Consider the following 14479-nt stretch of genomic DNA (forward strand, 5'->3'; position numbering starts at 1 on the left):
TTCACTTTCAGTGAGTGGTTTGGTGAATATGTCAGCTAAGTTTGACTTGGACTCAATGTATTTGAGCTCAATGTCACCCTTAGTAACATGATCCCTGATAAAGTGGTGCCTTATTTCAATGTGTTTGGTTCTTGAATGATGCACTGGATATTTTGTTAAATTGATTGAGCTAATATTGTCAATTAAAACTTTTACATTTGTGATTTTTAAGTTGAAATCTTTTAAGGTATGCATCATCCATAATAATTGGGCTACACATTCTCCTATAGCTATGTATTCTGACTCAATTGTAGATAGTGCAACACAGTATTGCTTTCTACTAAACCAGCTGACAAGTGATGGGCCTAGTAGTTGGCATCCACCACTTGTGCTTTTGCGGTCTAATTTGCATCCAGCATAATTTGAGTCAAAATATCCTATTAATTCAAAGTTATTGGTCCTAGGATACCAAATTCCTACATTTGTTGTTCCCTTAAGATATCTAAAAATTCTTTTGACTTGAGTCAAATGGGATTCTTTAGCACAGGTTTGGTATCTGGCACACATACTAACTGCAAATAAGATATCAGGTCGGCTTGCAGTTAAGTAAAGTAGACTACCTATTGCACTTCTATAATACTTTAGATCTACTGGTTTTCCATTTAGGTCATTGTCTAAGATTGTGTTTACTGCCATAGGTGTTTTTATTTCTTTTATATTTTTCATTCCGAATTTTTTAAGTAATTCTTTAGTGTATTTATGTTGATAAATGTAATTTTCTTCATTTGTTTGTTTAATTTGTAAACCTAGAAAATAGGTCAATTTTCCTACTAAGCTCATTTCAAATTCTTGTTCCATTAGGTTGATAAATTCTTCTAAAAAATCTGAGTTAGTTGAACCAAATATTATATCATCTACATATATTTGTGCTATAAATATGTCGTTATTTAGTAATTTAACAAACAAAGTTGGGTCAATTTGACCTTGGTTGAATCCTTTGGATGTTAAGTAAGATGTTAGCCTTTCATACCATGCCCTGGGTGCTTGTTTAAGTCCATATAATGCTTTCTTTAACTTAAAGACATAATCAGGGTGTTCTAGATCTTCAAACCCAGGAGGCTGACCTACATAAACTTCTTCTTTTATCAGTCCATTGAGAAAAGCTGACTTAACATCCATTTGATAAAGTTTGAATCCCTTATGGGCTGCATAACTTAGTAACATTCTAATGGATTCTAATCTGGCTACTGGGGCATAGGTTTCATCGTAGTCAAGTCCTTCAACTTGACTGAACCCTTTAGCAACTAGCCTAGCCTTATTCCTAGTAATTTCCCCAGTTTCACTTAATTTGTTTCTGAATACCCATTTTATTTTTATTATTTTCTTATCTTTAGGTGGTGGTACTAGATCCCAATCTTCATTACGCTCAAATTGAGCTAGTTCCTCTTGCATAGCGATGATCCAATCTGGATCAAGTAGGGATTCAACAACAGTTTTGGGTTCAATTTTTGAAATCAGGGAAATTTGACTTAGGTTCCTAAAGGATGATCTGGTCTGAACCCTTAGGTCTGGATCACCAATTATTTGATTAGTTGGATAGTTAGGGTTGATTCTTATAGTTCTAGGTGGTTGATTTACTTGAGTGTGTTCATCTTCTTCATGATCTAGGGATTGATTGGTTTCTTCAGGATTATTATTTTCAATAGGTTGAAGTTGAGTTTGTCCTTGGGTTTCTTCAAATTTTACATTTGTGATTTCCTCGATTTTTAACGTAATTTTATTATATATTCTGTAACCCCTACTGTTTAGAGAATATCCTACAAAAATTCCATTTTCTACTTTAGAGGTAAATTTTCCTAAGTGAACCTAGAATAATATCTATTATTACTAAACAGTATAAGTTTCCATTTATGGATTTGACTCCATGGGAGTCAAAAAGGTCTAAATGTAGAAGTTCTAATATTGAGTCGGTTTGTGGTTGATTGGTTGATTTGTGAGTGGATTTTGTTTGTTTACCTTGTTGACAAGCATTACATATGGTTGAATCTAGGTTAGGTAATTTTGGTAAGCCTCTCACTAGTCCATTTAATTTGCTTATATTTCTAAAGTTGGTGTGAGACATTCTCCTATGCCATAACCAAGTTTCTTCTTTTTGTATTAAATAACACTTAATTGAAGAGGTGGTTAAGTTGATAGCATAGATGTTGTATTTTCTAAAACCTTTTAGGCTTATAGTAGGATTGTCTAGATGTTTGATTAAACACTCTGTGGATAGAAATTTAACCTTATACCTAGTATCACACAATTGACTTATACTCAGGAGATTGTATTTAAAATTCTCGACAAGTAGAACATTTGTAATTATGAAATCTATTTTTAATTCAATATTACCTATCCCAATTACCTTGAGTTTACCGTTGTTTCCAAAGATAACTGTTCCTAAGCTTTTGTAAGTGAGTTGAGTGAACTTGGTGTGATCTTCAGTCATGTGTTTGGAGCAACCACTGTCCAAAATCCACTTGGTTTCCTACAATGAGTAGGAATTAAGGTTAGTCTCTTAAGATTATAAATTTTTAATAATTTTTAAAGTTAATTTAATTTTAAAATAATTTTTAAAGTTAATTTAATTTTTAAAATAATTTTTAAAGTTAAAATAATTTTTAAATTAAAAGTAATTTTTAAAGTTAATTTAATTTTTAAAATAATTTTTAAAGTTAATTTAATTTTTAAAATAATTTTTAAAGTTAATTTAATTTTTAAAGTTAATTTAATTTTTAAAGTTAATTTAATTTTAAAATAATTTTTAAAGTTAATTTAATTTTAAAATAATTTAATTTTAAAATAATTTTTTAAAGTTAACTTAATTTTTAAAATAATTTTTTTTAAAAGTTAAGTTAATTTTTAAAATAATTTTTTAAAGTTAATTTAATTTTTAAAATAATTTTTTTTTAAAGTTAATTTAATTTTTAAAATAATTTTTTTAAAAGTTAATTTAATTTTTAAAATAATTTTTAAAGTTAATTTAATTTTAATTAATTCGAAATTTAATTTTAATTAAATTTAACTTAATTTGAGTTTTAATTTTAATTTGAAATTTAATTTTAATTTGACATTCAAAATTTAATTTAACATTCAAAATTTAATTTTAATTAATTTTAATTTAATTTGAAAATTAATTTAATCCTTATTCATCTCACCCGATCTAGATTATCAATCAGGGTATCCTATAATTTTGTGAGATGAATTAGATTTAATTATAGAGTTTGGTTTAACTTGTGTTAGATTCAGGTTTAGCTTTTGGTCTCTACAAATAGGCATTCTTCGGATAAACTTCTAAGCTTGGTGAGTCACTTGGACGTCATTAGAAGTAGCCAACCTTTCGAGGTTTTCCGAATTGTCCTATCCACGGAGCTTAGTACTAAACCTTGGTCTAACTAGTTAGGATCTGTTTAAGGGTAGCTTCGGTCAGTTCCACTTGGCCAAATGCACCAGATCGAAGCCATATCTTTCTAGACATGCGATGCCCAAGCTTCCCTAACGTACTATCATCCAAAAACTTCACCTGTACCGTGATTCAAGTTAAACTGGGTCCCTTTTTAACTAATCCTAATTACCCTGCCGGGTTAGTTTATTTGGGTTACCCTGTCGGGTAAGTTAGTTTTGGAGGTGCTAGCTATTCTGGAGTCTCTCCCTAAATTATTGATTTTATGATTTTTTTTAATAGAATTTAGTCTTAATGTTTAATTTATAATTTAGATTTAAGTTTTTAATTTTGAATTAATTAAATTAGTTAAATTATCCTTCTTTGAGAGAGTGCATTTAATATTTGAATTTTCTTTCAATTTTAATTTTATTAAGTTAATTGAATTGTCTTTATTTAATAGATTATCGTTAATAATTGAGTTTTTATTAATTTTTGAGTTTGAATTAATCAAATTGATTAAATTATATTTCTTTAAAGGTTTATCATTGTTTAATATGTTATCTTTAACATTTAATTTTAAGTTTGTTAAATTTATTTTTGATTTTATCAGAGTGTTTGGGTTTATCCTTATATTTTCTTTATCTTTTAAGTTGATATAATTAGTGGAATTTATTAGATAAGTTTTATCTCTAATATTTAATTTTGTGTTAATTAGATTATCTCAAGTTTGGATAAGACTTTCTAGATTAATATTGTCTAGATTAAATAATCTATTAATTTTATCTAGATCTATATTGACCTTGTCATCCTTTTTGTTTGAATTTTCAAATTTGTTTAAGTTTAAATTCAAATTTTTAGATCTATTAATTATTTTCAGATTTTCTGTATTTTCTAAATTAATTATATTTATTTTATCAGAAAATATCCTAGGTGTATTTTTTGTATTTTCTGAATTAATTATATTTGTTTTATCAGAAAATATCCTAGGAGTATTTTTACAAGTATTGTCATGTACACTATTTTCACATATACTTTCAGACATATTTAAATTAACATGCACATATTTTAAACTACTACTAGCAAGGGTGTTTTGGTAAATATTACTAACCTTGAGCGCAACCCCTAATTCAGCAGGCTTCTCCGTTGGATCTGACTCGAGTACAGATTCGACTTTAACTTGATCTTCTAGCTCTATTGGCATCTCGTGAAGCTTGATCAACTGGGTCCACAACTCATATGCATTCTTGTATTTTTCTAATCTGCATAAAATATTGTTAGGCAAAATATTACAAATAATTTTACTTACATTTTTGTTCAGTTCTGAGTCTTGAGAAGGTTTCCTCAATATTAGGACATAATCAAAATCTAAGCTTCCTAAGAAGCATTCCATTAATCGCTTTCAGTAGTTGAAATCTTGATCGTATGGTGGTGGTTCGTGAGGGTTCCGTCCTTCTAGAAAAGTCATTATTCTTGCACACAGAGAAACAAACAAAAAAAATCCCAAGACTTGGTCTTGGATTAGCAATGCAGGAAAAAATAATAGATGTATCTAAATTGGTGTTGCACAAATTTGGATTTAATTGCAAAAAAATTTCCAAAACAGGTAATAATACCAGATTGGAATTAAGCGTAAAAAAAAAACGAAACAAAAACAAAGGTTAATTTTTCACCCCCTGTCTGATTGGTGGTTGCACCAAATCAGAGCGGTACCCGCTCTGATACCACTTGTTGGATCGTGAAACGTCGATAGAGGGGGGGGGGTGAATATCTATTTGAAAAAACAACGTTAAAAAGAGTTACGCGCAGCGGAATTTAAAAATAATAGACACAGTAATTTTTACTTCGTTCGGAGCTTGTGACGACTCCTACTCGAAGGCCCGTACTCCGTGAGTACTTTCGTTGGGCAATTCACTAGCAATTCGAAATAATGATTACAAAGACAGTACAAGAAATGCTAATGAAAATTAAAACAAAGCTATACCGACAGAAAGAAAACCACAAGGACAAGGGCACGTTGTCGGAGCTTCGTTAGCGTCGTTGGAGCGCAGAGCAGCAGAGCAAGCAGTCGAAGAGTTCTGAGATGATTATGAAGCTCCAGCCCCGGGGCTTCTTTTATATGCTGCTCCGGGCGCCTGGATCCCTTCCGGGCGCCCTGGTGCGACGTGGCAGGTCTAATCAGTGAACTCCACGTGACGACGACTCGGCTTGGATAAAACTTGCCTCCGGGCGCCCGGACCTCCGGGCGCCCGGACCTCCTATTTCCAGAAATTCCTTCTCCTGCAAAATAGAGTTAGTCCGAGGCAAATATATATCCTGTAAAACAGATTATTAGCACAATTAAAGTTCAACAAAGTAATAGAAAAGAGTATGACTTAGATTCTGTCTTTCCGAGACAGGAATCTAGTCACGATCTTGACTTAGATATCTGAAATGGATCTAAGCCGGATCGACGCCTAATGTTCCCTTCCCGGGAACGTGTCCTCGCAGTCACTCCCCTCCAGTGACTTACCTCACTTACCTGCCAGACGTCTGGTCAGCCCGTCGACCCGTTTGGACTTCGTGCCAGCTATCCGGTCAGCCCATCGACCTAGCTGGACTTCGTGCCTAAGCGTCCGGTCAGCCCGTCGACCCGCTTGGACTTCGTGCCAGCTATCCGGTCAGCCCGTCGACCTAGCTGGGCTTCGTGCCAGACATCCGATCAGCCCGTCGACCTGTCTAGACTTCTCCTGCACACTCGATCAGAGTGTTAGACAACAACAAACTAACTTAACCTGATTTGTCATTCATCAAAACCTCGGTTAAATCGTTAGTGCTAACCGCACCAACAGATGCAATCTTGACGACAACAACTTCTCCTCGCTTTATGATGTCTCGTATCAGGTGGTACTTGCGCTCTATGTGTTTACTCGCCTTATGGGATCGTGGTTCCTTCGAGTTTGGTACTGCACCACTATTATCACAATAAATTGTGATGATTTTGGGCAAACCAGGAATCACATCTAAGTCTGTTAGGAAGTTCCTAAGCCATACAGCTTCTTTGGCTGCCTTAGAAGCTGCCACATACTCAGCTTCCATGGTTGAGTCTGAAACGCATTTCTGCTTAACACTCCTCCATGCAATGGCTCCACTTTATAAAGTAAACACATAGTCTGATGTAGACTTACTATTGTCCCTATCTGATTGGAAGTCAGAATCCATGTATCCCACAGGGAGCAAATCATCTGCTTGGTAAACTAGCATATAATCTCTAGTCATTCTCAGGTACTTTAATATATGCTTTACAACAGTCCAATGTCCTTGTCCAGGGTTACTTTGATATCTGCTAACCATGCCCACGGCAAAACAGATATCCGGTCTCATGTACAACATTGCATACATTAGGCTTTCGACAGCCGAAGCATAAGGAACTGCCTTCATGTCCTCTATCTCCTTTGATGTCTTCGGAGACATCTCTTTAGATAAAGCTACTCCATGCCTAAAAGGTAGAAAACCTTTCTTGGAGTTCTGCATGCTAAAACGAGCAAGGATTGTATCGATACATGAAGCTTGGGACAAGCACAACATCCTTTTCTTGCGATCCCTTATTACTTTGATCCTAAGAATATGTGCGCATTCTCCTAAGTCCTTCATATAGAATTGCTTGGACAACCATACCCTTACTTCCGACAACACTTTTATATTGTTTCCAACTAACAAAATGTCATCTACGTATAGTACAAGAAATACCACCACATTTCCATCACACTTCTTGTATGCACAAGACTCATCCGGACACTCCGTACGACTGGATTACTTCATTAAATCGGATGTTCCAAGATCTTGAAGCTTGCTTCAGTCCATAAATAGACCGATTTAGCTTGCACACTAGATGCTCTTTGCCTTTTTCAATGAACCCCTCTGGTTGCTTCATATGGATGTTTTTTTCAAGACTTCCGTTAAGGAAAGCTGTCTTGACATCCATTTGCTAAACCTCATAATCCATATGAGCGGCAATGGATAAGAGTATCCGGATAGACTTAAGCATGGCCACTGGCGAAAAAGTTTCCTCATAATCGATTCCCTCTTTCTGAGTGTACCCTTTCACAACAAGCCTTGCTTTGAAGGTTTCTACCTTCCCATTTGTCCCTCTTTTCCTTTTTAGATCCACTTACATCCAACGACTTTTACACCATTTTGTGGTTCTACAAGCTCCCAGACCTTGTTGGAATACATAGATTCTATTTCAGAGTTCATCGCTCTTTGCCAAGATACTGCATCTTTATCTTGGAGTGCTTTGTCATATGTCCGGGGATCAGGTTCATGTTCACCAGGGACCAAGTCCAAAGACTCTCCCAAAAACATGAATATCTCAGGTTGCCTAACAACCCTCCCACTATGACGAGACACTGTCTGTAGTTGTGTATCATTTGTGATACATGTTGCAGTTTCTTGTGATATTTCATCTTGCACTGTTGGTATTAAAGTAGGCGTGTCCTCTCGCATTTCTTCTAGAACAATTTCACTCATGGGCTTATGGTTCATTACATAATCTTCCTCTAAAAAATGAGCATTGGTGCTAACAATGATCTTCTGATTTTTAGGATTATAAAATAAACCACCTTTCGTTCTCTTAGGATATCCTACAAACAGACAAATTTCTGTACGTGATTCCAACTTGTTAGTATCTCCCTTCAGCACATGTGCTGGACTACCCCATATCCGAATATGACTCAGACTAGGCATACGCCCATTCCACAATTCCATGGGAGTAAAGGGTACTGATTTAAAAGGTACCATATTCAAAATGTACACTGCTGTTTCCAGAGCATATCCCCAAAACGAATTTGGTAATTCCGAATAACTCATCATTGATCTAACCATTTCCATAAGAGTCATATTCCTTCGTTCTGCCACACCATTCTATTGGGGTGTACCAGGTGCAGACAATTGGGATTGAATCCCAGCTTCTGATAAGTAATTCCTAACCTCTCCAAAGAGGTATTCGCCACCATGATCAGACCGTAGTGTCTTGATACTTTTACCATGACGTTTCTCCACATCAGCCTTGTACTCTTTGAACTTATCAAAGCATTCAGACTTGCGGCGCATCAAGTAAATGTATCCATATCATGAATAATCGTCTATAAAAGAGACAAAGTATTCGAAACCACCTCTCGCCTGGATAGACATAGGTCCACACAAATCAGAAAGAACCAGTTCTAACACATCTTTGGCTCTCTACCCCTTGGCCTTAAAAGGTCTGTTGGTCATTTTACCTTCTAAGCAAGATTCGCAAGTTGGAAAGTTTTCCAACACTAATGAACCCAAGAGTCCATCGGCTATAAGCCTTTGAATCCTACTCAAGTTAATATGACCAAGCATTAGATGCCAAAGATATGTTTGGTTCATTTACGAAGGTTCCTTTCTCTTATTAGAATTAGAAGATGTACTATTAATTTCCATTTGTTGCTTTATGAGAGTTATTGGATTTAGAGTATACAAATTACCTACTAATGTATCAGAACAGATAATAACCCTATTCTTCTTGATAACTACTTTGTCATCAAAAGAAACAAAATATCCATCCAAAAATAGTTTAGAAACTGAAATTAAATTCTTTCTAAAAGTTGGTACATAAAGATAATTTCTCAAAACCAAACTTTTATTTCTATCAAATGATAAGTAGATGTCTCCCACTGCAACAGCCGCCACTTTCGTAGCATTGCCCATGTAGACCGTTATCTCTCCCTCATATAATCGTCGGGTTTCCTGGAACCCCTGCAATGTATTGCAGACATGATCAGTGGCTCCTGTATCTACACACCAGGTACTGGTAGATAACACCACTAAACATGTTTCAACTACAAGAGAATAAGATATACCTCTATTGTTCTGATTCCTACGAGGGTAGTCCGCCTTCCAATGTCCTGACTGCTTGCAGATGAAGCACTTGCCCTTTGGCTTCTTCACTCTAGCTTTAGGTCAAGTACCTAGAGATCTTTTCACCTTCTTTGCTGAGCCAGCCTGTTTCTTCTTCTTCTTGCCTCTCGACTTAGAAGTAGAAACATTTTCAGCAAAGTGAATCTGAGAACTATGACGTAATATACCTTCTGCTGCCTGAAGTTCTATCAGAAGTTCCGCCAACGTATAAGCCCTTTTGTTCATGTTATAGTTCAAGCGGAACTGCTCAAAACTTCTGGGTAGCGTTTGGAGAATAATATCGATCTGAGTTTCCCCATCGATTTCAGCTCCAAGGTTCTGTATTTTGTTCAAATAAGCCATTATCTTTAGGATATGATCCCTTACGAGTGTCCCCTCTGACATGGTGGCTGTCATTAATTTTCTCATTGTCTCTTGCCTAGAAGCCTGATTCTGGTGTCCGAAAAGTTCCTTGAGATTGTTCATCATACCATAAGCAGTTGGCAAGTCCTGATGCTGATATTGTAGCACATTTGACATTGAAGCCAAAATGTAACACCGCGTCATCTCATCTGCTTTTACCCATTTCTTATGATACTCAATCTCCTCTTCACTAGAATCACTATTAGGCTCATCAGGGCACGTCTCTAACAGTACAAACTTATAGCCTTCAGCAGTTAGGACAATGTCCAGGTTTCTTTTCCAATCTATGTAGTTGGGACCAGTAAGTTTGTTCTCTTTTAGAATAATAGCCAGCGGGTTGAAAGTCATCATAAGAATCACAAAATAAAACTTTTGGTCAAGACTCTAAATTTAAAATAATATTGATTTCTCAAACAATATTATTTAAATTTACCAACACCTCAAAACACCATGAATTTTGCATGCCACGTTACTGTGGATGTATACAAAATCAAACATTTGTAAGAGGAGGGTCTTATCCATTAATTTTATTATCTTGTCATCCTAACTTTATGATAAATAAAATTAATAGTTAGTATTCCTTTGGTCATACAAATAATAGTAGTGACTCCGTTGGGGAGGATACTATTAAATGTGCCTAAGTGTACACCATTACTTGATATTTAGTCTATTAAATAGGATTGTGCCCCTTCAGTTGGAGAAGATCACACGCTCCTAAATAATTTCCTATAACCATCCATAAAGGAAGTTTGACCTAGTGATCCACAAACAAACTCATTCGTTGTGGAGGGAGGCACTCAGAGTCAACACTCAATTTTGTTGCATCACTTACAAACCAGTAATGGAGACCGTGGAATTTATTTACTAATCCCTCTTCCATTTAGTTATTTAAGGTGAGGAATTTTAACCATACACACACACATCATAGCAAATAAAGCAATAAATATGGAAAAATAATTTTCCAACTATTATGACCTTTTCCATCACGGTCCTCCGTGTGTTGTCTACCCTAGTTGCTGCCATCTTTAGCCACCGTAATCGGGTCTAGTCACCGCATCTATCTTGCTTCTTTTTCCGCTATGCCTCTGGTCGACAAATAGTACCACACCTCGCAAGGATACGATCCGCGACAAAAATAGAATTTTACATATATCGATCCTATATTGCACAAAGGAATGTACATGTAATCTAGATCGAAACAAAAATGTAAAATCCTAAAACTAATACAGCTCCTGCTGTATTTAATACATACAATCATGCATACAAATAAAATACCCTTGACATGTCCAAGGGTCCAATCACACACAATCTCTATAAGTCATAATAGTTGGAGTCTGCAACCACAGAGTTAGTATATCCTACTATTATCTTGCATAAATTATGTATGACATGTGCATAATTAAACAGAAACCAAACACACAGAGGCAAACCCTAGCTCTGATACCAATTGTTGGTTTCTACTCGGAATATCGTACCGGTTCCCCTGTACAAAAATTTTATACAAGTCCTGAACCATTCCTAACAACCTATTATGTTCTTTAGAAATTAAATTTGGAATCACAAACAGAACTTAACATTATTGATTCCAAATTTAACTTATCTGTTCTTAGTGGTTAAGACTTGGATCGCAAACGATGCTTAACATTATTGATCCAAATCCACCCATGTTACAAATTCAATTAAATATTAATTTCAGAGATCGGCTTCCAGGTTAAACATGGCGAGGCACTAGGCCTTCTTGGGTATGGGAGCATCCACCACTTCCTAGACAAAGCCTTTCAACAAAATTCAATATTTAATTTCCTTATAGTAACCCTAGGTTTAACCAAAATGAACAATCGAATCACAAGTTCGAACAACAAAAGAAACACAAAATCGAAAACATAAATTCGATTATCTATATTCATTAGTCTCTTGTGTTTGGTATTTCAAGATCTAAATAAAAGGATGAACTAGTTATGATACGGAAACTAATAACTAGTTATAGCTTTTATAGCTTATAGACCTCATGATCTTCTGTCGTATTCCTCTTCTTATCTCGAACATCGTGTGGGTGACGATCTACCGAGATGAGAATCCACCCAAGTCTCCTTCTTCTCCTTGCAACTTTCGGCCACCAAGAATCTCCTAGAGATGAAGGTCTTCGGCCACCAACCAAGCTCCAAGGGAAGCAAAGAAACAAAGCCTCCTTTCTCTACTTCTTCTCCAAGCAAAATCCGGCCACCAAGGGTCTCCTAGAGAGTTGATGCCGCCGGCCAAGGAAGAAGAAAAGGGGAAGAGGAAGAAGAGAGGGAGGGTCGGCCACCACAAGGAAGAGAAGAAAGGAATACTAGATGTATATTGTTATGAGGTGAGACACCTCTACCCTCTCTTTTATATTCCTTGGTCTTGGCAAATAAGGAAAGTTTTAATAAAAACTTCCTTATTTTCTTTGTCATAGAAAGGAAAATTTAATTGATTAAAAAAAATTTCCTTTTCTCTATCAATATGGCCGGCCACCTCAATTCCTCCAAACAAGGAAAGTTTTAAACACAAAATTAAAACTTCCTAATTTGTTTCCGAAATTTTTTAAAAAAAATTTCTCTTTAAAAAATTCCCTTCATGGTTGATTATAAAAAGAAACTTTTATAAATTAAAATATCTCTATTAAAACATGTGGATAATTATAATAAGGAAAGTTTTCTCAAAATTAAAATCTTCCTTTCAATCTACAAATAAGGAAAGATATCAAATCTTTTCTCTTAATCTTTTATAGAAACTATAAAAGGAAAGATTTAAATTTTAAAACTCTCTTTTAAAACCATGAGGATGATTACAAAAAAGGAAAGTTTTATCAAAAATTAAAATCTTCCTTTTAACTACAAATAAGGAAAGATATCAAACCTTTCTCTTAATCTTTTGTAGAAATCTATAAAAGGAAAGATTTAAATTTTAAACTTTCTTTTAAATCATGACTTCCACATGAGGAAAGATTTTAAAAATTAAAATCCTTTTAATTTTATTGTGGCCGGCCACCAACTTGGGCTCCAAGTTATGGCCGACCACCTACTTGCTCCATCAAGGCTTGATCTTGGCCGGCCCCTAGCTTGGGCTTCAAGCTTGGCTTGGCCGGTCACCTTAAGATGGGTAAGAAGGTGAGTATGGGTAGGTATAACACTTTATAAATAAGAGGCTACGCCAGGGACCGAGAGGAGGAATTGGTTTTGGTCTCCCGATGAACTTGAGCTTCCCGTGTTCGCCCCGAACACCCAACTCGAGTTCATCAATAATAACTCATACCATTAAAGAATTATTATTGAACTACCGCACCAATCCCATATTACTATATGGGCTCCTTATCATGAGTGTGTTAATCTCCCTGTGTTTAAGATATAGAATGCCCACTAATTAAATGAGTTACTGACAACTCACTTAATTAATATCTAGCTCCAAGAGTAGTACCACTCAACTTCATCTTCATGTCGGACTAAGTCCACCTGCAAGGTTTACATGATAATCTTTATGAGCTCCTCTTGGGGGCATCATCAACCTAGATTACTAGGACACAATTTCATTCTATAATCAACAACACATCATATAAATAATACCATTTCCAACTTATCGGGCTTATTGATTTATCAAACTAAATCACACCCTTTGATAAATTAAAGAAATAAATATTGAGTATATGTGCTTGTTATTATATCATGATTAAGAGCACACACTTCTATAATAACAAAGGTCTTGTTCTTTTATGCAGTCAGTATAAAAAGAACTTACCTTAAATGATTATGCTCAATACACTCAGAGTGTACTAGTGTAATTTTATAGTTAAGATAAACTAATACCAAATTACACTACGACTATTCCAATGGTTTATTCCTTTCCATCTTAGTGGTGAGCTACTGTTTATAATTTATAAGGAATTGATAACATGATCTTCTGTGTGTGACACCACACACCATGTTATCTATAATATAAATTAATTGAACAACTACACTTAGCATCAAACTACTTTCTTTGTTCCCCTCCCATCCTCAGACTTGGAATGGAAAGAGAAATATTTTTTCCTGCATTTCCCCCTAGCCGTGGAGTGGCCTACTCAATGGCGATCAGCTCTTCCTCCCGTGCCATATTTAGGGGATTTTCAGACAAACCCTAACTTTTCGAAGGGCTCCGCGTAATTGGCAGGTTGACGCTTAGACTTGCTCATGCTGCTGACAGAGGATGTGCTGTTCCTGTTCAGGTTGAGCCACATCTCTTCAGAGCTACCACATTCGTTAGGTAAGGCTTACCTTGCCCTAACTTGCCTTTATCATCCTACTCTGATTTTAGTGCTCTTCTTGCAGCAAATACTCTGGCTCGAGCATCCCCAATCAGGCCTCTTCTCTTAAGAGATTTGGAAATAAACCGCTAGGGGTGCATAATACTGGATAGGAGGGGTCTCTCGCATTCTTCTCCCCTTCCTATAGGGGCGACTGCCTCAACTACTCCTCGTCCAGCCGCTCGAGCAACCCCACACGTTCGCTTCACTCCTGAGCCTTCCAAGCACACTCCTCTTGTGCCTCCTGCTCGTCGGCCCCAAGCTCCATCAGAGGAGTTGGATTCAGATGAGTAGTCGCTTTCGCGATGGCCCAGACACTGACTTATGGGACCCAGCCTGGTATCCGAGGCCCAGATTGCTACTCTAGCATCCCAACCAGCCTCTACTTCCGTTCCCGATCCAAAATTCTTCAGCGACCCTGTTTTGCCGCCCAAAGCCAAGACTAGAGCTGA

This window comes from Zingiber officinale, chromosome 6B, assembly GCF_018446385.1.
Source record: "Zingiber officinale cultivar Zhangliang chromosome 6B, Zo_v1.1, whole genome shotgun sequence".
Taxonomy (NCBI): Eukaryota; Viridiplantae; Streptophyta; class Magnoliopsida; order Zingiberales; family Zingiberaceae; genus Zingiber; species Zingiber officinale.